General features: G+C 42.6%; 1 protein-coding gene across 2 annotated transcripts in view; it reads left to right on the top strand.

Moving 5' to 3' along the window:
- HHAT (hedgehog acyltransferase) overlaps positions 1 to 23,507 on the top strand; it is a 124,655-nt gene that overhangs the window by 4,643 nt on the left and 96,505 nt on the right. The window contains exon 1 of one of the 2 annotated variants that reach the window (XM_085054904.1): positions 7,236 to 7,995. The exons of the other annotated variant lie outside the window; for it this stretch is intronic. The gene's annotated coding sequence lies outside the window, so the exon portion shown is untranslated. Of the gene's footprint in view, positions 1 to 7,235; positions 7,996 to 23,507 lie in introns of those variants that run through there. 2 annotated transcript variants of the gene reach the window in all.

The raw sequence follows: 23,507 nt of genomic DNA, 5'->3' as shown, positions 1-23,507 counted from the left end.
ACTGCAGCAGGGAGCTGAAAGCTCTCTCATCTGTAGTCGTGGTGATTTCTGCAAAACCTGAATGTGCTTTACCTGGATATTTGTATCTGTACTTTACCCAGATATACGTATTAGGAAGGTCTCATCAAGCAAGGAGATGCAAATTGAGCAAAGACCCTGGAAGATCCTAGTGTTCTGTCCCGGTGGTGCATGAGACAGAGAGGCTGCTGTGCCTCTAACTGATGCAACTTGAGGGAAGAGCCAGAGGTAGGCTTTAAGGAAGGACAAGACTAGAGCATTGCAATAGTGTTTGATGGTTCTTACATGGTTGTGGTAGTTTAGGAAGCAAAAACTTTTAGACAGTTACTAAGGAAGCAATGTGTTTCAGGCTTTATGCTTCTGATAATGATAATAAAATTTATCAGAGAAACAAATTTGTCAAAACTAAGGAGACTTTTTACATTTAAAACACACTGACATTGTGTTGTGCTTTGCTTCACAAGTAATGTCTAAAATAAGAGTTATAGTTGAAAGAGATTTGTGAGAAAAAATTACACAGATCTATTCTTTTGTTTACTTTGTGCACTTGACAGCCCTGAACACAGCCAGGTTCTCTGCTTTGCCTGTACAGTCTGTCAGTCAGTTTTCTGACATTTGTTTGAGCCTTTACATAGCAGCAGAGAAGACAGAACTGGTTTTATAAAGAAAATATGTCCATGGAAACAACAAGGGTGCTGATGGATTCAGCAGTAGGGAGTGTCATTGGGTGATACTTTACATTCATCCATTTCAGGGGGGAAAAAACTAGGCAGACTGTTGGGTTTTGGGGGGGGTATTTTTTTTTGTGGTATTTGTTTTCTTGGGTTTTTTTTACAGCAGAGGCTGCTGCTTTGCAGCCTGAGAGCATAAAACACTGCACATAAGCACTGATGAAATTTGAAAAAGCAAGAATCTCAGCTAAGCTCCTGGCAGGTCTGGGAGTGTGGGAGCCCACAGGGCTTTAGTCCTGTCCTCACCGTGTACAGCCACAGACCCTGGGACAGACTTCTTTGTCCATGATAAATACAGTGTGTCCCACATGTAAAAAATCTTTCCTAGGCTCTGCAGTGGTAGTTACTCTGACACTTGTAGAGACACCACCAGGTCTGTTTCCTCCCAGCCTGTTTCTAGCACTTCAGAAACTCTGTTCCTTTCTGCAACAGCCACGTAGCTTGCTTCCTCAGCCACATCCATCTACAGTGCCCATTTCCTACAGCTCACCCTGCTTAGATGGAAAAACAGCCTCTATGACTTCTCTTATCCTAATGTTACTCTTTCATAAGAAGTGGGGTCAATTTAAGCAAAGCATGCCAGACTGAGCAGAGGAGGGGCATGTACACCTCCAGTGATATCAGTAACTTGGCACAGGGGCAGACCCTTTGGGCAAAGCTTGTCAGAGGAGATCTGCTGGGCTACATACCATACCAGGACACCCATGTAGTTATTTCCTTCTCTTCTTCACAGAGGTTAACAGAAGAAATAGAAATTGGGCAGGATTGAAAAGTTTTTGAGGTCGGTGAGAGAGGTTGCTTGCAGTGCTATAAACCCTTGATGCTTGCCAGACCCACTGTACTTCCTTCAGGCCAGTACTCAGAGGTCTGTAAGGCATGAAAAACCTTCCTTGAGAAATGGGCGATTAGAAAAACCAGAGAATTTTGTATGTGGACTTTTTGGAAGGAATATCTGTATGCTTCTTCTCACACCTCCAAGGCTTGGCAAATATTTGGAACTGTTTGGTGATTGCCAAGCCTGAACTTTATGAAGGACTTCTGTGCCCAGCTCCATATGTGGCTAAGTGATCTTGTATGACTGTCCCATTTTTCCTGGGATCAGACTTGCCTGAGACATGAAGATTCTGCTAGAAAGATCTGCTCATGATTCTCATGTTTGAATGAGGCTTACTGGGGGAGAAACAGCTGCCTTATAGCTCTCACAGGGTTGTCTGGAGAAGAGCTGCAGTCTTGCTAAGGCTCCCAGAAGTGCAGCTACACAGCATCCAAAGCTGACTGCTCTGACAGGAAGATGCATCTTCGGCACAGCCCTCTGCTGCAGATGGCCCCACGGATCAACCCTCCAGCCACTGCTCTGCTCTTCCTAAATTCTCTCTGGTGCTCAGAGGCTGTTGAGGGGCATCTCCCGTGCCTTTGAACCTGGGAAATGGAGGTGGTTTGTGGTGTCTGAACTACAGCCTGAATGCCTTTTTCCTTTTTTTTTTTTTTTTTTTTTTCCCTTTTGCTTAGCATCAACCCTGATTTGACTCAAATTCTTTGAGACTCCACATCGTTGGACAAGAATTGCTGCCAGACCCTCTGTTTTGAAGCAAACGAGAAACACCTCGTAATTTGCTTAGCCAGTGCCAGAATATGGAGGAAGTCTGCCATGGTGCATGCCCTGATCCTACTTTGGGGGAATCACTTAGAGCTGCTCCTGTTTTGACAGAGCTCATTTACCTCTCCCTAACTGCTCTAATCTCTTAAGAGTGCAATTCAGGTTGTTAATGAGAGTACCTTCATAAAGAATTTCCATATGCAAATTCCCAGTCTGAACTTTACTACAACAAAGTCTGTGTTGCTGGAATATATTTCTCTGCACCCACAATCATAGTCTTTTATTCTCTGAGCACCATACCCTTTGCTACCTGCTCCAAGCTGCTTTCCGCGAGCTGGAAGTTGTGAGTGTGAGTCTAATTTCACCCTTCAGTAAGCAGGGAATTCAGAAAATTTAGAAGTGCTGGGATCTCACATCTGTGATGGCTTTTGGAGTTAAAGCTGTGTGTGTAGCTGCTACACTGTCATTTGCTCTGAATGGGAACCTGAAACCTCTGTGAAGCCTCCTGCCCGCAGGCAGCGGGAGGCTCTGTTTGGTGTGCCGGAGGGAGGCTGGGTGTAGCTTGTTAGAGGACATGCACATGTGTGTACACATTCTGTGCTGGGCTGTTTCCTGGAGCCCTGGCCTTGTTCTGTCTTGTCTCTGGGCTCCTTAATGCGAGGGTCATTAGGACTGTTCGCTCTGGCATTTGTTCAGCCACATCCTTCTCTGTATTAGACAATGTCTACCTTGTAATGTTTGATCCTGATCCAGCAGAAAATCTTCCATTAACGTGACTGGAAGAGAGGAACGTATTTTTCCCAGCCTTGGTCTGTTGGAGTTAATGGCAGAGTGCTGCTTTGTACATTACGACCGAATCAAACTTCCTTTCATAGGCACCAGCTGTGGTGCTTTACACCTAAACCCGGGATGCAGAGTAAAAAACTCAAGGATCCACATCAGAGCAGGAACTGACCTGAAGTGATCATGCAGCCTCAGGTCAAGTCTGCATCTATCTCCTGCTGTACTAAGCTGTCAAAGACGATTATCTCAAGAAAGCCTTTCTTGTATCTTTATATGTCATTAATTGGTGGGTCCTGCTCCCTGTCATGCTGGCACCTCAGGAGCAGGAAATGACATGATGAGTTGAACAGCAAAAATTCAATGTCATCTCTCAAAGAAAGACTAGATTGATTTAATGAAGGTTGGAGAGGGCATAGCATACATGGAAGTGTGCTATTTAGTCTCTGCTGATCTTGATCCTGGGAAATGAAAACAGAAAAACAGATGTGAATTTATGAAGTGACGGAAGGGTGGAAAACAGCAACACAAAGACACCAGTGGGAAAGAGGACTATTTAAGATGGCTCTTGGCTATAGAATGGAGCAAGATGAAATTAAGTATCAAGTAAATATCAGCAAGATCTGCTTAAGTGTGGAACGGCCTCCAGAAAAAAAGCTGGGTGAGCCTTTCCTTGAGCCACTCAACTAGCCTGAACAAGGTGCTGGAAGAGAGGCACTACAGCGAACAACTCTGCAACTGCCATAGGGCTGCAATGATCTAATAGTTGTTTTCCATCTTTAATCTCTGTGATCCTGCAGTTAATCATCACATATTCATTGTGAAATCTCTGCTCAGACCATTTGTTAAGCCTCTATCTAACTAGTAACAATTTATGCCCTGTAGAAGAGGACAAATACAGGAGTTTTCATCCAAAATTACACCAGCCAGTGGGCTTGGAGCCATAATTTTGCAGGCAGAAATTTGGATCTAGGTCCAAATTTTGTGTCTCTACATTGGGCAGATCTAAAACACACCTTCTTTGTTTCTGCCTTGTGCCACTGCAGTAGCTGCTGCCAAGAAATATAGATTTAGTGAATCAGAGATGAGAGCTTTTCCGGAGCAGTGACAGTGACTAGCAATTGCAAAGAGCTTTGGACCTTTGAATACAAGGATGTGAATGGAGGCTGTTTCTTCCTTACATTGTTTTTTTCCTTATGCTGTTTTTCCCCGTGCATATTTTACCACCATTTCAAGTGTAGAGGTTGGGCCTTGGGTGCAATGAAGAAGTACAGACCATTTGGAGCTACAAGAAATGCTGCCTCTGATTTGTGACCTGCAAAGCATGGGGCAAGGGCAGCTGTGATCCAGGACTTTGGTTTTGTCACTCTGAAAGATGATTATGGATCTCTAAGCAATCCCGTGGTATTATGCAGGCTTGCACAGTAATTACTACTGCAATTACTGCTACATCACCCTGCTGGTTGTAAACTTTTAGAATATCCGAGAAATAAGAGTGAGTTTGGGGCTGATGGGTTCTCAAGCAATGAACTGCCAGATGAGCTGTGCCCTGTTGCTCTTCCTCAGCTGTGGAGCAGGTGCAAAGGAAAGCAAATAGCACTGGTGTTCCTCCTGATCAAAGGTTCATTGCTGGATGTTGCCTGTAAGTTGGAGAATGTGGTGATGGCAAAAGGGCCACCAACAGTGGATCGAAAGGACGTAGAGAGGAAAAAGAAATGTACCGGGTCATGAACTGAAACATATTTCTCTGAAATTTTCTGTCTTCCTTCTCTGACTTCAGTCATAGACACTTCTCATTAAAGTTTCCATTTCCTTCCTTTATTTCACCACCAGCTTCACATCACTCTTCCTTTGGTTTTCATCACTCTTCCTTTGGTTTTCTGTAACCTGGTTATCTCTCTGATAGTGCTTTTCCATATGAATGGACCAGTCCTTATGCAGCCACAAAAGCAAAGAGGCTTGCCCTGTTCTTAACCAAAACTTTCTGAGCATTTTTATTAATAATTCCCTTTTCCTTGAAACATTACCAGAGGGTCCTGACAAAAAAAATTGGGTAACTGACTTCTATTGCAAACTCAGTATTCCATGTTCAATACATGCAGGACAGATAAAAAAGAAGCCAGGTTTTTGCATGAAAGTTGATACTTTGTGCTTCCCACAGTGGATATGAAAGGATATGGTTTAAGAATGTAATAATGTCTTGACGAGTTTTTGCATCCAGATTATGCACATTAGTAACATGAGCAGTTCCTGGGTATGAACAGATGAGCTTCTCCTGGGATTTTTCCTTGTGTCAAGCATGGGAAGTAGGGAAGCTGGAGGAACAGAAAGGAAGCAGTTTTGCTTACAAAGACTGTAATTTTGAGTTCAGATGGTTTTGTTTTCACCCAGAAACTTCATGAACTGAAGTTGTCAAGTGGGTTTTGCATCTGGCTTCATTTTCTTCCCAATGCTGCTTTTTGGGCACAAAAGGGAGGCCAGGAGGAGCTAAGGCAGCTGTGTTTTGGGACACAGTGCAATGCTGATAATACTGTCCACGTTCCCCAGCCCCTGACTAATTGCTGGTGGTTCCAGGAGGAAGAGCAAGCAGTTGGTTATCCATGGACTGCTTCAGGAGATGCACTGCATATCGTTCTGCAGCTTCTGCAGATAATCTGATAAAAGGCTAGAAAGCAACTCTGCAAAAATAGAAGAAAGGAAAAAAAATAAAGAGCTTTGCCTTACCAAGCCTTAAACATAGCCCAGAACACTTACTGGGAGAGGTCAGATGACCCATAAAAACCCCCACCATTCAGTTATGCCTGGGAATAGCATAAACTGAGATCAGCAATAAAACAGCTTTTATACAAGTTGGGAGGATGCTGTAACATGCCAGGGTATTTTGCTAGTAGTGCCTTTTGGGGCTGTGTTATGGCAAGTTGCATTTTGCAGGGGCTATGTCCAGAGATGATCTTCCTTTGGCATTTTTTTTTTTTCCATTAATAAATTTTCAGCGGCATTCAGCCATGGAGCAGAGGTAGTTTATGTGCTTGCCTGGAATTCTGAAGTAGTGGAATTGGAAATCAGGCTAAAGGAGTCCTAGGCAGGAAGGGCAGAGGAGTGCATTAGTGTAGTAGTGCAGCATCTGCCAACAGATACTCTGGTTGGAGAAAGTTGTGAGCTAAAACCCACCACAATATTTTGTACTATTTTAGCTCCAAGAAAGGATGCCTTTATACAGTCTTTCCAATTATACTGTGTCTTACTACTCTGTGCCATTCCTGACTTCTTTCACGATCCTTCTCTTCAGTGGACATTTCCTGGAATGCTTCAGGAAATATCTTGTCCTATTTAAGAAGGTTGTCTCTGGGTAGGAGGCAGGGATAGCCTTCCCCTTGCCAACTTTGGAAGTTAGCTAACTTCCAAACCCACAAATTCCACCTCATGGGGAGTGCATGTTGAAGTGGGGCTCTGTGTCCAGGGCAATCCTCTGATAATGGCCCAATTCATCAGGAGGAAGCATGAGCACCAAGTCTGGGCTGTAGCGTCAGGATAACTGTTCTCTTCTTGTCCTTGCTCTCTCCTGTCTCTCCCGCCATTGGTCCAGTGTATGATTCCAGTGTGTTGACCATAGCCAGCTGCCTGATGCCCACCCAGCCATCCTCTCACTCCCCTTCCTCAACAGGTCAGCAGGAAGAAATAAAATGAGGACAAGTTCATAGGTCAAGATAAATACAGGGGTTTCACTTACAAGTGACTGTTACAGACGTAGCAGACTCAACAGGGGGACAATTAATTTATAATCTATTAAGATAGATTGGATGGTGAAAGAAAAAATAAGACAAAACAGCACCTTCTCCCCCTCATTTTTCACAGGCACAGCTTTGCTCCCAAGTTCTCTGCTTCTCCCCTCCCCATTATGGTGGTGCAGAGGGTGTGAAATGAGAGTTGTCAATCTGGAACAGCTCCTCTTAGACACACATTCCTCCTCATGCTGTTCCCTTGCTCTGGTGTGGGTCCTCTCCATGACCTGCAGTGCTGCATGGGTGTCTTCACAGACGAATCTCTGCTTTGGCACCTGCAGCACCTCCTTCTCACACCTGAGTGTCTGTAGGGCACCTTAGTTTCCTGAGGTGTCACCGTCTTGTCTGTGGAGTTCAGCTGTGCCCTGGGATGGGCCCACCAGAGGGAGAGGGACCTTTGTCACCTGTGTGCACAGCCAGGGTCTGAAATCTTCATCTTTCAGAATCACAACTTGCCACCAAGTCAGTCTCTCTCTGGCTTCTCCTGGTCAGTCATTGCCCAGTCTGTTGTAGCCCAGAGAACCTCAGCAATCAGCAGGGATTTCTCAGAGTTGAGAAGAAGCAAGGGAGGGTGTTTTGAACCCCAGGGTGAAAAAATGGCAGCAAGAGAGAAGCTCTCGAACAGAAGTACTTCAGGGGAAGGCAGGGAGGAGGCATGTGTGGCTGGAGGAAGGCTGGGACTGAGGCATTTTGGATTTCCTGCAGCTGTGGGATGTGGGAAGCACTGTGGGTGACAGACTTGGACTGAGGTGAGGAAACGGCCCAGCACGGGGTGGGCACAGGCCCAGGAGCAGTGTCGGCCCTGCTGCGGGAAGAGGCCCTGCCGGCCCTGGGCAGCCGCGGGCAAGGTGTGTCCCAGCTCCCTCCCAGCTCCCAGGGACGGCGAATTGGCACCGAGCCTTGCTGGCTTTGCAGGGCTGGGCCTGCCATTGCTGCCATTTCAACAGGGCCTGATCTCCCTGCTGGAGCCCAGCACGGCTGGGGCGCTAAGGCGGCAGTGCCCAGAGCTGGGCAGTGCTGCTGGCCCACCTGCAGCGGCTGAGAGCACCAAATACCTGCTCACCAGCCTGTCCTCTGCCTGGTTTATGTAAGAAACGCAGAGCTTTACTGTTTTTCCTCTCTAATTAACGATTCATCAAGACAGCTGCAGTTGAGCGCGGTTTGAAGTAACGCATTAACTTGGGCTGCTGGTGAAGTTTTGCAGAGGATTGCATTTTGTAACAGATACCAACATGAACCAAACTTGGATCCAAATACCTCCCAGCTTTTAGATCTGGATCCTTTATGTTCAGAACACTTCTGCCTAATCATTAGTAAACTAGAATATTAAAAATGGCATCAAAGTGTGGCCATGAGCTAGAGGTTTTGTCGGTGTGGTTTAACCTTTGCAGTTTCAGAGCCAAAGCTTTGCATAAAGGAGAGATTCTAGGGTAAATGTAAATAACACACGTCTGGAGGATTAGCTGTCTCTTGTCCAGAAATGCCACACCTTGTAATTAAAGAAGAGGCTGTTAGTATTCGACACAGGAATGCAGAGGGTGTGGACCATCTCAGATTTACAGGCTATCAAGTTTATGAAAGAGACTAAATACTGTTTAGTGTTACAAAGGTGGTAAGACCTTTGTTCAGCATTGCCCCAAAACCCTGGCAAGCCTCTGATGGGAAAACAGTTTGCAAGTAAGAACTTGCTAGAAAAAAACATCTGTAGGAAAAATTCAGTAGGGAAACTCCAGCAGCTTTGGAAACGACTGCTTTTCTTCACGCACTGCAACAGGATAATGATGTATAGGCTGAATGTCAATGTGTGTGTGCAAGTTGCCTACTGTGAACTGGAAAGTTTGACTGAATATTTTAATTTAACTTTACAAGTATCCATTAAAATAAAAGTACGTGAGTGAATTTTAGTGCCAAAATAAGTGCAAGAAAAGCATTTCAGTATGTGAAGAACAGTATCTGTGATGCAGATCTGAATGTAAACACAGGACTGAGGAAATAATTTTGGTCTTGTCCTTTGCAGTGAGTTGCTATACCTCGGGATATTTATAGCTTTGTAGAATAATGAATATTAACACTTGTCATGTCACATCCAAAGTGTCATGTTAAAAAAGGGATTTGAACTCTAGAGATTAATGCAGTGAAAATTATGACAACACTTGGCTCAATGAAAGAAAGGCTTTGAGTTAACCATAAAAGGCTCAAAATGGAAAAGCTTTTTTTTAAAATTTTTTTATTTTATTTTATTTTATTTTTACCCCTAACCCGCCAGACCACCATGGTGACTCTCTGCTTCCCACCTTTGTCCACGTCTCAGATCTGGGTTAGGCTCCAGCACTCTTCTACAGGTCAGTTACCGTTGTAACAGCTATCATGAACTGGTGAGTTTTGTAGCAGGTTCGGTACTCACGAATGGGCTACAGAAGAGAATCAAATGTATTAACAGGGTAACAGCAAATAATCAGAGACCTTTGCTTGCACATCTGTGTTCACAAGAAGTTTTCATCAAGTCTGCTGCAATGAAGGCAAACTGAAGAGACTTGATTGCCTGACTTTTCTGCCTGGTGGATATGCTGTCTTCCATTCTTGCATAGGCAAAAGTTTCACTTTTCTGAAAGAATCACAGAAATCCCCTTCTCACAAGGCAATTAGACTTTAAATGGGAGAAAGAAACATTAGCTAGAGTGCTCTGAGTGAAGGGGGAAGCAGCTGATTCAGATATCTAGAGAGTGGAGGGCACCATTATAATTCAAAGCTTGACCTTCAGTTGGATGGTGTTTCCCTAGTCCCGCTAGGACTGGATTTGGTGGTGTCATTACAGACACACCATTGTGAGGCCAGATTTTGCCCAGCTGCTACACGGGCACAAAGAGCTGAGAAAGCTGCAGGGAGCCTCTTCGTTGTGTGTTCCTGGACAGCGGCCAACCTGCCATCAAATGTTGCTCATTCCTTGAAAAAGCACAGGGGTCGCTCCATCCCCCAGCAATGCCATGACTGAAAGGTGGTCCAGGGGAGCTGGAAAGGGTATTTCCAGTGTCCCAGTTTGTGGGACAGCGTGTTCAAGGAGGGCTGGAAAGGGAAGTCTGCAGTGACACAGAAGATAAGCAATGCCTGAATGGGAGGGTGTGGAAAACCATCTCTCAGAGACAAGCTGTAAGGCATGATAGAGCTTTTAATGAGTGAGCTGTCATCAAATGTCTAGTAATCTTTAGTAGTGTTTCCATATGCCTTTGATTTTTACATGCATTTGCAAAAACTCCCAAAACTCATCCATAAGCTTGTCTGCCTCTGACCAGCACAATTCTTTGTGTTTCTGTGTAAGTTTGCAGCAAATACACTCTAATTCTTATGTAAAAATTCCATGGGAAAATCCAGGAATGACTGCATAACTGATTTGGTATGGCACTGGGCTTTAATTGTTTTCAGATTTCAGTTTTCAAGGCCAAGAAACCAGAACCCTAAATAATGTTTCATTTCTATCCCTCTGCAAACTGAGTCTCTGTGGAATGCACAACTGTGGCACTCAGCACTGTATATAGAAAAGCACTTCCAGTGTCCTGCAGATGTCTGCTCAGTAGCTTCCATATGGCAAATTACTTGTTATTGGACCAGACTCTGCTCATGCTTGTGCAATTCTGTTGCAGTTGGCGAGGAGGTAACGCAATCACAGCTCGATCTGGCCCGTTGGGTCAAATAAACTCTCTGCATACTTGAGTGGGGGTTTCAAATTGAATAATGTTCCTGGAATAATTTCCATCCGTCACTCATGCTGGTGCAGCCCTGCCTTCCAGAGCGATTGAAAGGCTTATGGCTTCGATAATAGGTTAAGGGTTTTCTGCCACCTGAGTGCTAGGCAAAGGTGGAAACTCTTGGATATTCCTGGCACAGGAGAAGCCTTTATTGGCCCAATGCAATAAACTAGTGGTCTTAGTGAGGCAAAGGACCAGATAATTATAGAAACAAAGTCTTCCTCCAGAAACTGTTCTCCCTGTCAAAGCTGAAATATTTTGGCAGAGGCAGCTTCCTCAGTGTCTCTCAAGCTCTGTATTTTTTTTGTGGCTTAAGAGAACGCTGCATTCACTCAGGCTTTTGAGCCACCTAACCCCATTCTGTTTTCTATTTATAATATTTTCCGTGTTAGTTTTTTGTGAGACTTCTGTGTGTATGTCTGAAATGAAGACCAAATTTTGAGTTTAGACTCTGCAACCCAGTCTTGCCAGTACTGACAGCGCTGGTGTCTGCAGAGTCTGGCTTGATGCCCCTTTGGTTTCATGCTGGTGTCACTAAGATTTGAGGAGGATATGTTTTGGGATGGTGTTGAGTGATGTCTAGAAATTGTTTCTTACATTCAAAACCTCATTTTGAGGTATTTTTGATGTAAATGTGCTGGCTCCAGGTGAGTTGCACCTGCCTGGTTCAGGTAAGGCCCAACTTAACAAATTTACCTGAAGGATACCCTGAGTTTTAAACATCCTTCATATTTAACCAAAAACTTCTCAGTAAATCAAAGTTTTGCCCATTTAGAAAAGTTGAATTTGATCTAAAGTTTTAATATAGGTATTGTAGTTAAAGAAGAGTTCAGGCAAGGCATTAAGGCACTGGATAGATAAGGCAGAAATACAGTGATCCTAACTTGTCCACTTTTGCAATACAGGCAGTGGACACACATAAATAAGAAAGTTTGGTTTTTTGGCTGACTTGTTTTGGTTTGCAATTAGCAAATTGTATTTGTAGCTCAGCTAATTTGGAAATGGCAGGAAGCTCCAGTCTAGTTATGAAGAGACACTTGCCATCTGCAGTCTAGCAGTACTTGCCAACTATATGTTTGGGACACAGCAGTCTAGGCAACAGTGGTATCATCTGACCCTAATATATCTATTTCTCAGTTTATGGTGTTGTAAGCATGTCAACAGAGTAACTCTCAAACATGGCACATTTTGAAACAAGTAAATTATAGCACTAATCTAATGCCTGATTTTGTTTTTCTGACCTACTTAATTAAAAAAGGATCTAAAAATGGAAATGCTGTTTAGCTTAATGTGAAGACAGAACTAGCTTTTTTTTCCCCTCCCAACATCTGTGTCCAGAAAGGAAGAAAAATCCTGTTTTGACTGGCCTTCATCCACCAGTTTTTCCTTTTTTTTAATTTTTTTTTTTTAATTTCTTGTCAAAAGCAAAGTAAGTTACATAAACATTCCACCTCTTTCCCTAAATTGGCTGCAGTTTCTGAACAATAGAGTTACTGTGAAGAGAAGAAAACCACAGACACACCCCACAACTGTTGGTCACACAGCCAAAGAGAACTAAAGACGCATTCTTTGAAAGTACCAAAAAGGAAATCCATGGTCTTAAGGCAAGACCTTTTATGTTATGTTTGGAAATGTTTCTCATTTCTCTCTTTCTTCCCCCACCCCCGCTTCTCCTTCAGCTTTCTTAGCTCAACATGTTGGAGGGAGTGAAATGACTCTAGACAGGACTTTATTCTTTGTCAAGATGTGCTGATAGTATTTGTCAGTACTCACTAACCTGAGACGGGATAGTGAAAGAAAACTGAAAAGTGGGATTTTAGAAAGAGGAAAGAAAACATGTTACTAATAATGCCTTCGAGGCTTCCTCAGTATAAAAAAAAATTCTTCACTTGCAAGAAGAGAGAGGCTAAGACAGAAATCTGTTTAAAGCTGATAGTTCTCAGTTGTAAAAGTAATAATTCTCTTCAGAGAACAATAACTCTGTAGAAACATTTGTTTGCCTCTCTGAAGTATCTCAACACGCTTTCCAAATGGGAATTCACCCCCATCATAGCCTGTGTTCCCCAGCTGGGCAAGCCAACGCACCAGGAGGTTAGATGGCCCGGTGAGAGTCACGCTACAGCAATAAATACCCTCTGAATTACTTTCCTCTGCTGTATACACCAGCCTGTGCAGCCTTCTGAACACAGAATACCAAGTGGTTTGGCACTGCCTGTTGATATTCCCTCGTGGAGGCTCTGGGATTATGATCTCAATGAAGGCAAAGTTGCTGCTGATCTTAGTGGGAGTTAAGCAAGCGTAAAGTCAGCAGAATCCCGCAGGCACTGGGAATGCACAACAAAGCGGTGCCTATAAATCAGCGACAAGGTGTCTGCTGGCCTCCCGCTCGCTGCTGTGTGCTGCGGATACAGCGGCAGCCCTGCTCGCAGCTGTGACACCCACATGCTCTCCAGCCAGCGAGAGGGCACGGCGGAGCTGGCCGGCTCGCCTTCGCGGCAGCTCCCGCTCCAGCTTCGCCCCAGCCGGGCTCCAGCAGCTGCCCTGCTCTCCCGAGGGCTGCCAGGGCTCTCGGCTGCACGCCAGCCGTGCCATCGCAGCCCTGCCATCGCAGCCGTGCCATCGCAGCCGTGCCATCGCAGCCCTGCCCAGCGGCGGCACTTCCCCTTGCGCCCCATCCCTCGCTCCAGAGCCAGCCAGGAGCAACAGTCAAGTTATCTGCAGGGAGTGTGCCTTGAGTGCATCTCTGTATGTTAAACAGCGTGTTTTGTGCAGGAAAGCAGCAGATCTGGGCAAAAGCTATACCGTGTAAGGAAGAAATCAAAATAGCAGTTCTTCTGCCAAGGTACTGAGACATTTTAACAGGATTGGGCCCCCTAAAATATACAGTGTATATGAGCTGCTTCCAGGCCTCCAGTTTAAGACAGAACACAAACAAAGCCGGAGAAAAAATGAAGAATTATAATCCCTTGCATGCTATTAAGCCCAGATATATACAGAAGCTAACTGGTTTTAGACCCTGCAGTGACTGGTAGTTGCAGTACACAGCATGTAGACTGAAAAGGTTAATTTTTTTTCTTTTGCCTGCCAAATAATTTCTCTGCTCCACCCTTGGTGTCCAACTTTCCAATCCCTGAGTCAGTGTCTGAAGTCAAAACAACCAGCTGGGCCTCACTGAACCTTTCACTGTGGGAAAGCTCAGCTCCAAATGGCTGCATTGTTTCTCTGTAATCTTATCTTGACTGTTTAATATCCTCAGCAATTTACAGAATTTTCAGGATTGTGTTTTGGCCCTATGGGAAATGCTGACCTAGATGATGTAAAGTTTTTGCTCCTATAAGAGAAAATATTATGAAAAAGTAAACTATCCATTTACTATTTCTGTTTATACAATTTACTTACCACTTTGAGGAGAAAGCTGCAGGATTATGCTACATACATCTTTGTTTTTTTCAATAATAATACCTAAAACAAAATCTGATAACCTGCTAAGATGAAAGACATGGCACTGGAAATGTACCTGTTATAAAGAATATGCCACAGTGACATCTGCTAACCAAAAAAAGTTTGTCCCAAGATTTTCAAACCTCTGTACAAAATTACTCATGGGCAAAACATGCAGTATCTATTAATGTCCAAAGATCCTTATATAGACCAGAAAAAAAAGAGAAATAAATGTGATTAAGACTAAGTTTACAGGACACAGGAAAAATGTGAGAACAAGAAGACACATTAATTTTGGGGACACTGTTATATTTTAGCAATACTTTCAAAATTTTCAGTATTGAGGTACAGCAAACAAAGGCCACGTTTGAAAAAATGCAAGGAAATAGAAAATGTAGCACTTCAGTATGAGTGGTGTGTTACATTTTGAAGGCTGGGAGGAAAGCTCTGGGAGTATTTGCCATGTGTTGGGCAGACAGGCGTTCCTCCCACTGAAGAGCCAATTTTTGTGGTGCTAGCTAGTCTCATGGGTGCACTTGTTGGAGCAGGTGTCAAGGCAGGTCTTGTGGGCTGACCTCAGCTTTGGCAAGGAAAACTTGAGGAGAATCCTGTTAGTACAGTTTTATTCTCAGCTGTGAGCTGAAGGCTAGAAATCCTACCTTTGGTGGTGAGGTTCCTGCAGTCAACTGCATGTGAGGACCTGTTAACGTATCTGTTGAACAAATTGTTCATCACTGGGGATACTAGTGGTCAGGCAGGCTGGAAAGCAAAACCAAAACTTTTCACGGCTCAGGTGGAGAGTTGAGGGCATGCAAAACCCCTTAGGGTTTGGTTGCTCTAAAGTATCTGATTTCATCATTAAGAACTTGATTTTAATGCAATATCTGTAATATTTGGCTTATTATGATGTAGGAAAATCACATTCTGGAGCAAGTCTGGAAAGTTCTTGTGCTTCCCAGTCAATACAGATGGGTGAGTACTGCTGGAGAGTAAATTTCTTAGAGAAAAAAGCTGTAGCCTTCTGCTGCTGGACCTGGATCCTCAGTCTATGCCTATTTCCAATCTGTTTCACAATCTTCCTCCTGTGTATGGTCATCTTTTATTGATAAGCACTTTTTGTCTATGGGACATGTACACCTCCTGTATTTAACTTGTATTTAACAGTGCACACTTGTGATCTAGCCTTGGGGATAGGAGCTCAGGTCCTGAGATATCTATGGTTGGGTATTGTTTTGTGTGCTCAACTTGGAGAATTAGGCTATAAGCATCATTGATGCATAATGCATGTATTTCTGTATGTAAATTAGGTTCCCACTGTTAAACGTGTCTGTGAAAGAGCTGGCCCTCCCATTTAGGGTTTTCCCCCCTTAGGGAAAGGAACCCATTTTAGAAAACATAGTTATCAAGATATGTCCATTTCAAGTTTTCACTATTACTTACTGTGCATGAAAAATTGCCCCTGACTCATTCCTTTGCAATTCAATGTTTGCACAGCTCTCTTCCCCAATGCTTCTGAGGGGATCCCTCCTCACTGGCCACAAATTCAAAAGATCAATTGTGTTACAAATGCATAAAAAAAGAATGTTGCAATTGTGACCACAGCAAATTATACCAAAAGATGTGTTGCTGATCTATGCAAACAATGTCAAAGCTCTTCCACTGCTATTTGCTTTGGTGTTATCCATGGCACTGTCCTTGGGCACTGCGTGAGGAACATGCAGGCGCCATACAGGCGATACTTGGGTTTTTGGCTTTCTCAGAAGCAGCCTGCCAGACGGATCCCAGCGATTGTGCAACTGAGAATTGAAACAGATTAGACATGTGTTTTTAAGTGAAACTGGAAATGAGGAGATCAGTGAAGACAGATGCTGCATTATGCATAAAAATCTGCAAGTTGGTTAGATTTGAGTCTTACATGGTAGTAGGTCCTCATAGTAATCTTAGTAGAGGAGAACTATCCCTTCTATTGACTTTTCCTACTTCTCCTGGTCCTTGTACTGCAGCAGCCCTGAGCCTTCTTACTATCCAAATCCAAGCAGGTCTCAGACCTCAATTCATACAAGACCTCATATTCATAACAAGGCTTTATCAGTTAGTATAGTCCTTAAATCAGAGTAGCCCACCACAAAAATTACAGCAACAGGTAAACCCTTGGAACTTGTCTGCTGGCACAGCTGACATAAAGTCACAGCTCAAGGGCCTGCTCCATCCTGCAGATATGTGAGGTACCTGGGCACTCTGATAGTATTAGGAAAGACGTCGTGTGATGACCTCAGGGCTATCATACTACTGAATGTATACTTGAGATCATTGCTTCCAGTCAAGGCAGATTTGTGTTTGTATTGCTTTGCAGCTTCTCATTTCTGAAAAAAACCCGCCTTTCCTAGGGCAAAGTTGCAGCCTGGTATAGAAATATTCACATAGGCATAGGCAAACATCCCTATCTTTTCAAAAATTGCTGTATTTGTGATAGGTTGTGGCCCAGTCTTGAATAACTACCTGAACTCGTGATATCAAAGCTGAAAGAGATGTCCTCCCAAGTGAATCAGAAACATTTTTAAGCTACATTGTGCACAAATGTCCTTATATAGTTTATTATTCTATTAAAACTTTACTCCATTTCCTTGTTAGTTGAACCAGGCAAATTTGTGATGCCCTCAGCTGTAGTATAATTTGTTTGTATTCCTCACTGTGTTAATTTTTCTCACAAGTATGTTATTTTCATTTGAGAGAGTTTATACTTTTACTTTAGTTTAGTCAGAAATGTCAGCCTTTTCTACTTGAAGTCCCCAGTCATGCACTTCCACTGTTTTTCCTCAGACAAAACATAAGCTTTGTAAACCTTACCACCTTCTACAGCAACAAAAACATGTTGTATTTTCCAGTAAAATGTCTCAGGTGCCAAGCACAACCCAACTGGCAGTCTGAAAAAACTGTCTCCCAAAAAGGTTGGTGAATATGTGCAAACATGAGCTGTTTTTCTAAAGGCACTTGCCAGAGCCCTTCTGACACACCAAGCTTAGAAAAATATTTGGCATTAAGCCCTTCTTCCAGAATTTCTCCTTTTGCAGGCAGTGGAAAATGCCTTCTTTTCATGTATTCAGATCTTCTGGGTCAATGCATAAGCAAAGCCTTCTATCTTTAGTTCAGCAATGGCTGGCAAACACACCCATTGTTTTAGCTTTTACTCATGATACATTTTTTTGTGTAGTTGGACCTTTTCAGTTCCACAACTCCCCCTTAAAATGATATTTCTTAGCGCAGGAGCTGTAGGGTGAATGAGTTCATTTGGCTTTTTTCTTTACCCTGGGGGGAAGTGTGGTCCCCTGCATCTCCAACTCACTACTCCTGTGACAAGGAACTTACAGCATTCCATAATAGAGATTATATACTTCTGCATTAAAAAAATATATGCCATGTACTTTGAACTGGTTCAAAGACTAGGAATGAAGATTTCTGAAAGCCAAGCAGATGTGAAGATTCAGGGAGTTGAGGGAAGAAATGAATTAAGCTTACTTTTTGTGCCACTAAGTTATCACAGTAATCTGACTCTCTTTATGGATGTCTCTCTTTCTTCCCATCTGGTTTGCAGGTCTTCCTGTAGACTTCCTGAATTTATCAGTTACCTGTCACACACTGTATCTCACTGTGTGGGCTTTCCCTATATTGCAAAATGTGAATTTTTTATGAAGTAAGCATGGTACAAGTTCTGAAGCAGGTCATGGTACGTCCACAATAAGCTGGTAAATAGGTCCATAGAGCAAGTGAAGCCCACATGAAGGCTTTTCCAGCTATGTTTTCCAGGCATGTCTGCCACCCAATTCTGAATTATAACAGAATATCACTTGAGTTTGTGACTCTTTCATGAAAAATACAGTATTGGTTGTAGTAAGAAGCCATTGACCCAGCATATAGACTTTCAGATTAGACTGACCAGATAAAACCCAAATAATAACTGTGACTTTTTGCTAGTTTCATCTTTTGCTACTCACATTTAAGTCATTACAGAAGTCATGATGAAAGACCCCATAGGTTTATTTCTGCAGAAGCCAGGGTGCAATATCAATAGTCTTTTATTGCTAAAATCTTTATGCAAAGCAACACCTTTCTAGCAGCTGATCATTGGTTTTTTCCCCCATGACATCCTTATGCTGGCAGAAACAGGCAACCAAGAAATGCAAAGAAAAAAATTATTTGGGGTTAAGTTCCAAAGAACAATTCCTCAAATAAGCTACAAATTGCTTTATAGTTATTGTAAATCATTTATGGCCATATATTCCACAGGCACTGGGGGCAGTGTGATTCCATTTCAGTTAGCAGATCCTGAATATTGACAACATCTATAGGGTCAAGTGACCCTGCAAATATTTAATCAAAGTCCTTGATGTTGTAATTGTCCAGCTACTATGTAAAATACATCATGGTCCGTGAGGTTTGCTGCATCATTACCCAGTTAACAAAAGCAATGACATTTTTCTGTAAGGAAGGTAAATCTTCATACCAAGTCATACCTGTTAATAGATCTCCCTTGTCAATTAGGTTCTAAAGGATCCTTTTTTTATATTTATTTTTTAATTTGAATTGCTGAAGTTGCCCAGTCCTCAAATGCTCAACTCAAGACTGGATGGAGGCCAGTCTGCTAACACATGTTATGTTCCTCCACCAGTGAGTTGCTACACAGGCAGGTAGCAACATACTCTAATGTAGGCAAATCCTGGATGAACACTTGTTTAATGAACTTAATTTTTGGTAGCAGCAAAAATAATTACTCAAAGTCAGAGTTATTGCTGTGTGCTCTGAGTGACAGTAAATTAATAAAAAGTGGGGTGTTGGCTTTTTTTTGCCTTTTACTTGTGGCTGATAATGAAGTGTAAAATGTTCTCCTGAAAGGTCTTTTCACAGCTGTATAGAACCATAAGAGATTGTGAGATATGGTCCTTCCTGATTTATGCCTGCCTCCAATTTCCAGCAGCTCTTTGTCTGATTTGTTCCTAACAACCTATAAGGATGGGAATTGCACACTCCTTTGGTAACCTGTGCCAGAACTAAACTTTCTCTTTAGCAACTGCCTGCTCCCTGATGCCCTGAAACAGGTTTGGCTCTTCAGTTTGTTAGCTCTCCAGACACAGCAGGACCCTGGTGACTCATCTTAAAGCATGCAGATAATACGTGCTTTTCGGGGAAAAACATACTTGGATGAACAATCTGTAAAACTGATGTTTCTTCCTTTTTCGATTAAACTGTTTGGCAAAAGTAGGTATTAGCTTTGCTTTCCTCTTAAAAAAAAACAAAAAACAACTGTTTAGGAACTCTGTGGGAACTCGTCCCACCCAGCTGGTTGTCAATGACAAAACCCAGCTTTTTTTCACATCCCTGCAACTGTCCTCCTTGTGTGCTTGTGCTGTCTTGCACCCAGGTTGCAGCCAAGCTGCTTTGTCCCTCCCACGTGCCTGGGGCTCAGTGCCCCTGAAATCTGCCTGGCTATGGGGTCAGCTGTGCTTCTCTGAAGGGCCTGCAGACCTTGCATAGATGTGGACAGGATAGTCCTTCCAGACACAAAAAAAAAAAAAAAAAAAAAATTCCTTGCGATTCTTAACAGAAACATAAAATAGAACATAACAGGAATAAAGATGTGCCTGCCATTTTGTCTGGTAGCAAACAGAGACTGCCTGTTTCACACAGCTTGGTTGGAGTCTGTGTTTCTCATCTGTTTCTCATAGTAGTTCCCTGTCAGCTACCAGATCTTTAAAAAGAAAGTCACTTTTGTCCCTCTGTTTCTGTTTCAGAGGCATTTTTTGTGCCCTGAGTGTGGAAATGTGGATTTTTTGGCTTGAATCTGGAAACTAAAAAACACTCAACCAAAAGAACAACTCAAAAACTTTACCAGAAATTAAACCACCACAACTAAAGGATGTCTGGGATTTTTATATGGTCTTTATACATGAATTGTTATGTGATCATGCTTTACATACTCTTTTATTTTAGTAAGCTCACTTCTTTTTATATGGGAGACCCAAAACTCTTAATAGGCTAAAATTCATGTAGGTATTTTGGCACAACTGGCTTAAGTAAAATTCAAGTTCCTGCAAAATACCATTTTCTCTGGAGAATTCTCTCTGTCAATGGCAGTCAAATAAGTAATAGACAAAACAAATGCTTCCAATAACGTTGCTTGGGGACTCTCTCCACAGGCAATGTGAAATACAATGGGCTTGGGAATTTTGTGTTAATTCCTCTTAGAATAAGCATGATAAAACTGTGGGCCACTTATCAAAGCAGGAATTTCCCTCACTGCAAATGCACTTCCAGTCATCTCCCAGACAAACTGAAAGCCACAGGGGAGAGAGACCAATGGGCAATATGTGGCCTCCCTTGCCCCCCAAAGCCACTGGGTAGGAACAGCCCTATGGCACACAACAGTCACCCCCTGTGCCACAAAAGTGGAGCTTTGAGGTGGCCTTTTGATCAGAGCTATTGCAGCTTGATGCAAGGGGTGGCCCACAGAGACATGTATCTGTATCTCCCACACTTGTAGGACTTTCAGGCTGTGACAGAGGGCACACTGGACTGCTTGGAAAAAAGAGACATTTGATACAAAAGGGAGAGAATCTAGGCAAAAGGACTGTCTCCTGTGAAAATGGGTAGTGTAATGAGAGAGGAGGGAGTCACTTTTACTGAACAAGCAGCTGGGACAAGGGTGTGATGAAAGAGAGTAAATCCAAACCAGAGGCTTGTCTGGCAATCTTTGATCCTCCTCAGAGATTTGATCTGTTTTCTCTGCAGACCCAAGCACCAAAAAGCTTTGTGTAAATAAAGAGCTGTTTCCATTTTTCTGGGGATCAGGAGACTGTACTGTATTTGCAGGGAGAGAAACCACTAAAAACATTGATGGTAGTGTGTGTTTGTTTAATTTTGTTTTTCCCAGTAGGGTTACAGTTTTCATTATTATGTGCTGCATTTAGGGTTTATGATCTATGGCAGTTGTACAGTTTCTTGCCAGCAGAGTTTTATTCAAATATCAGATGATAATGGACGTTTGAAATCCTAGAAGTATTTTTTTCCCTATATCTTAAGTTGACATTGCCATGCATATGCTTTTCCTCTTTCTTCATGAACATCCTGATGATGTGGTATGATAGCATGTTCTGGTAATAGACTGGAATACGAAAACCGCTTTTTTTTTTTTTTCTTTATAGCTAGTCCTTTTAGGCATTTATCTAATAATATAATCAGTTACTGGATGACATTTCCTTCAGTCAAGCTACATGCTTGCCTTTCTAAATTTAAAGCTTGGTCAGTAAGCACAGTCTCTGGTAGGAATCCATCAGTCAGCAAGTTTGTTAAAGGTGTGATGTTATCAGCAATTCAGTTTCACGATTTTCCCCATGCTGCAGTTCTGTACAAGGAAAGCAAAGCAGCAGGGGAAGTGTGTATGTTAGGGAGGATAAGAGTAGAGCAGAAAGCTTCCTCATTCTCAAACAAGTGGGAATTCCTTCTGATAATATGGGATTACAGTGGATTTACAACCAGGACATTGAGTTTTACTAAGTCGGTGTATCAAAGCTTTTTCTCCCCATTGTCTGCTGGTTGAGTGACGTTTGCCTGTTCTGTTTCAGATGAGAAGTTGGAAGTTGGTGTAGGACTTTACTTGCCAAAGCTTGTAAAGTGACGGTGACTGCAAGGCCGAGGGCTAAAGGAAGGGAAATATATGCACGTTCTTTTTGCACTGTGGAGTAAGGAGGGGCTCTGTTGGGAGAGCAGAGACCTGGGAGGGACAGCACATATAGGCAGGATCCTGCTCCTAGCTTCATACTGCTGTTTTTGGGGATGTACCTCTACCACGAGGCCTCATATTAAAGCTCTGGCTGTTTATATTTGTGTGGCACAGTGCTGAGGTACTCATCCAGCATCATCCATGAGGTAAATGGGGCTTGAGAGCACCCATTCTGACTAGAATTTATGGTGAGGTCATCATCAAGTCTGCACAAGGAGCTCACTGCACTTTTCTGTTCTCCGGTTCCCAGGAGAGAAGAGTCCTTTATGTCCCACTGCTTAACTCTGGAAAGTTAAATTAAATGGACAATACAAAATCAAAAGGCAAAATGACATTATTGCTAAGCTGTGCCTTTAATTTCAGAGCTGCATGCTGTGGCAGACTGTGACTGCTCTTTTGTCCAACTTAGATTTAGGAGGCTAAATAGTGGGTATGTGTCCAGGGGAGCAAGGAGCTAGAGGCCAATGGCATTGATGTCACATTCACTTTGCCTCTGTAAGAGAATTAATTAGGCTTCACACAGGCAGAAAAGTGAAGGGTTGAAATGGTGAATGGAACCAGAATGAAAGGCAACATATTTTGCATATTTACTATGTTTGCTGCAAATCTGATTGAGTAAAAGACCGGCCACATTCTCTCCCCTTTGAACCTAAGAATGGCTGAGGGAGTCAGAGCAGAGATTTTTGTATTCCAGGGTCTCATACATGATATGGTATAATAGCAGAGCCCTGGCTAAAATGTTTAAATACTAGAGAAACATACAGTATTGTTTCTCTCAGTATATCCTCCCAGTATCTATGCAGCTGGGGTGTTTCTTCAGCCAGAGATTGTGTCCTCATCTCCCTGCTGAATATTTTTTATGGAGTTTTGCAGGGCTCAAAGTCACTTCATTCAAAGAGCTGTCTTTGCTCTTGAGGATGGGACAAAAAAAGACTGTAGAAATACAAAATGACCTGTTCACCATGAGCTGGTACTTTCCCATTCTGTGTTGTGGAAATGAGTTTAACTTTTTTGGTGTCACTCATGACTCTCGTGACTCTCTTTAGTGGTATTCATTATTCATACAGATGTAAGGAGAAAATTGGACCTTTTTAGTGTATTGTTTAACAGGCAATGCCTGCGCACACAGCAAAACCTTTAGATTTAGCATATGTGGTTTTATAGTCAGAAGCCATTGACCTCCACCTGTTAACAATAATTTTTTTTCAGAAACTGAATTAAAATGAAAAGCTCCTGAAGATTGCCAGGGAAGTTTGTAATTGGTATGAAATGAGGATGAAGTGCATTTTGCATCACACCTAAATGGCAGCTTCTGATACTTCAGGTTCTTCTCCTGCCCAAGGATTCCATGGAAGCAAAAATCTGTGATAGAAACAACTCTTTTTATGAGTAACCAGGGTACTGGAGATGCATTTACAAGACTTCTTACCAGAAGTATATTTGCTTAGTTCATTTACCCTTTCTAAAGGGAGGGACACTAACAAATTTTGATGGAATATTCAGTTCCATCAAGCCAAATACAAAGAGAAGCAACATTTTATATTCCTTAATTTTTTATAATCTTAATTATGCAAACTTTCCTTTTGGCTGCTTGTTATACATAATTCTGCATGTACCCAGAAAGGAAAAAATCAGATAATC

Source organism: Lichenostomus cassidix, chromosome 3, assembly GCF_008360975.1.
Source record: "Lichenostomus cassidix isolate B80296 chromosome 3, HeHo_3.0, whole genome shotgun sequence".
Lineage (NCBI taxonomy): Eukaryota > Metazoa > Chordata > Aves > Passeriformes > Meliphagidae > Lichenostomus > Lichenostomus cassidix.
Note: the sequence above shows the minus strand (reverse complement) of the source record. Positions and strands in the feature narration are given on the sequence as shown.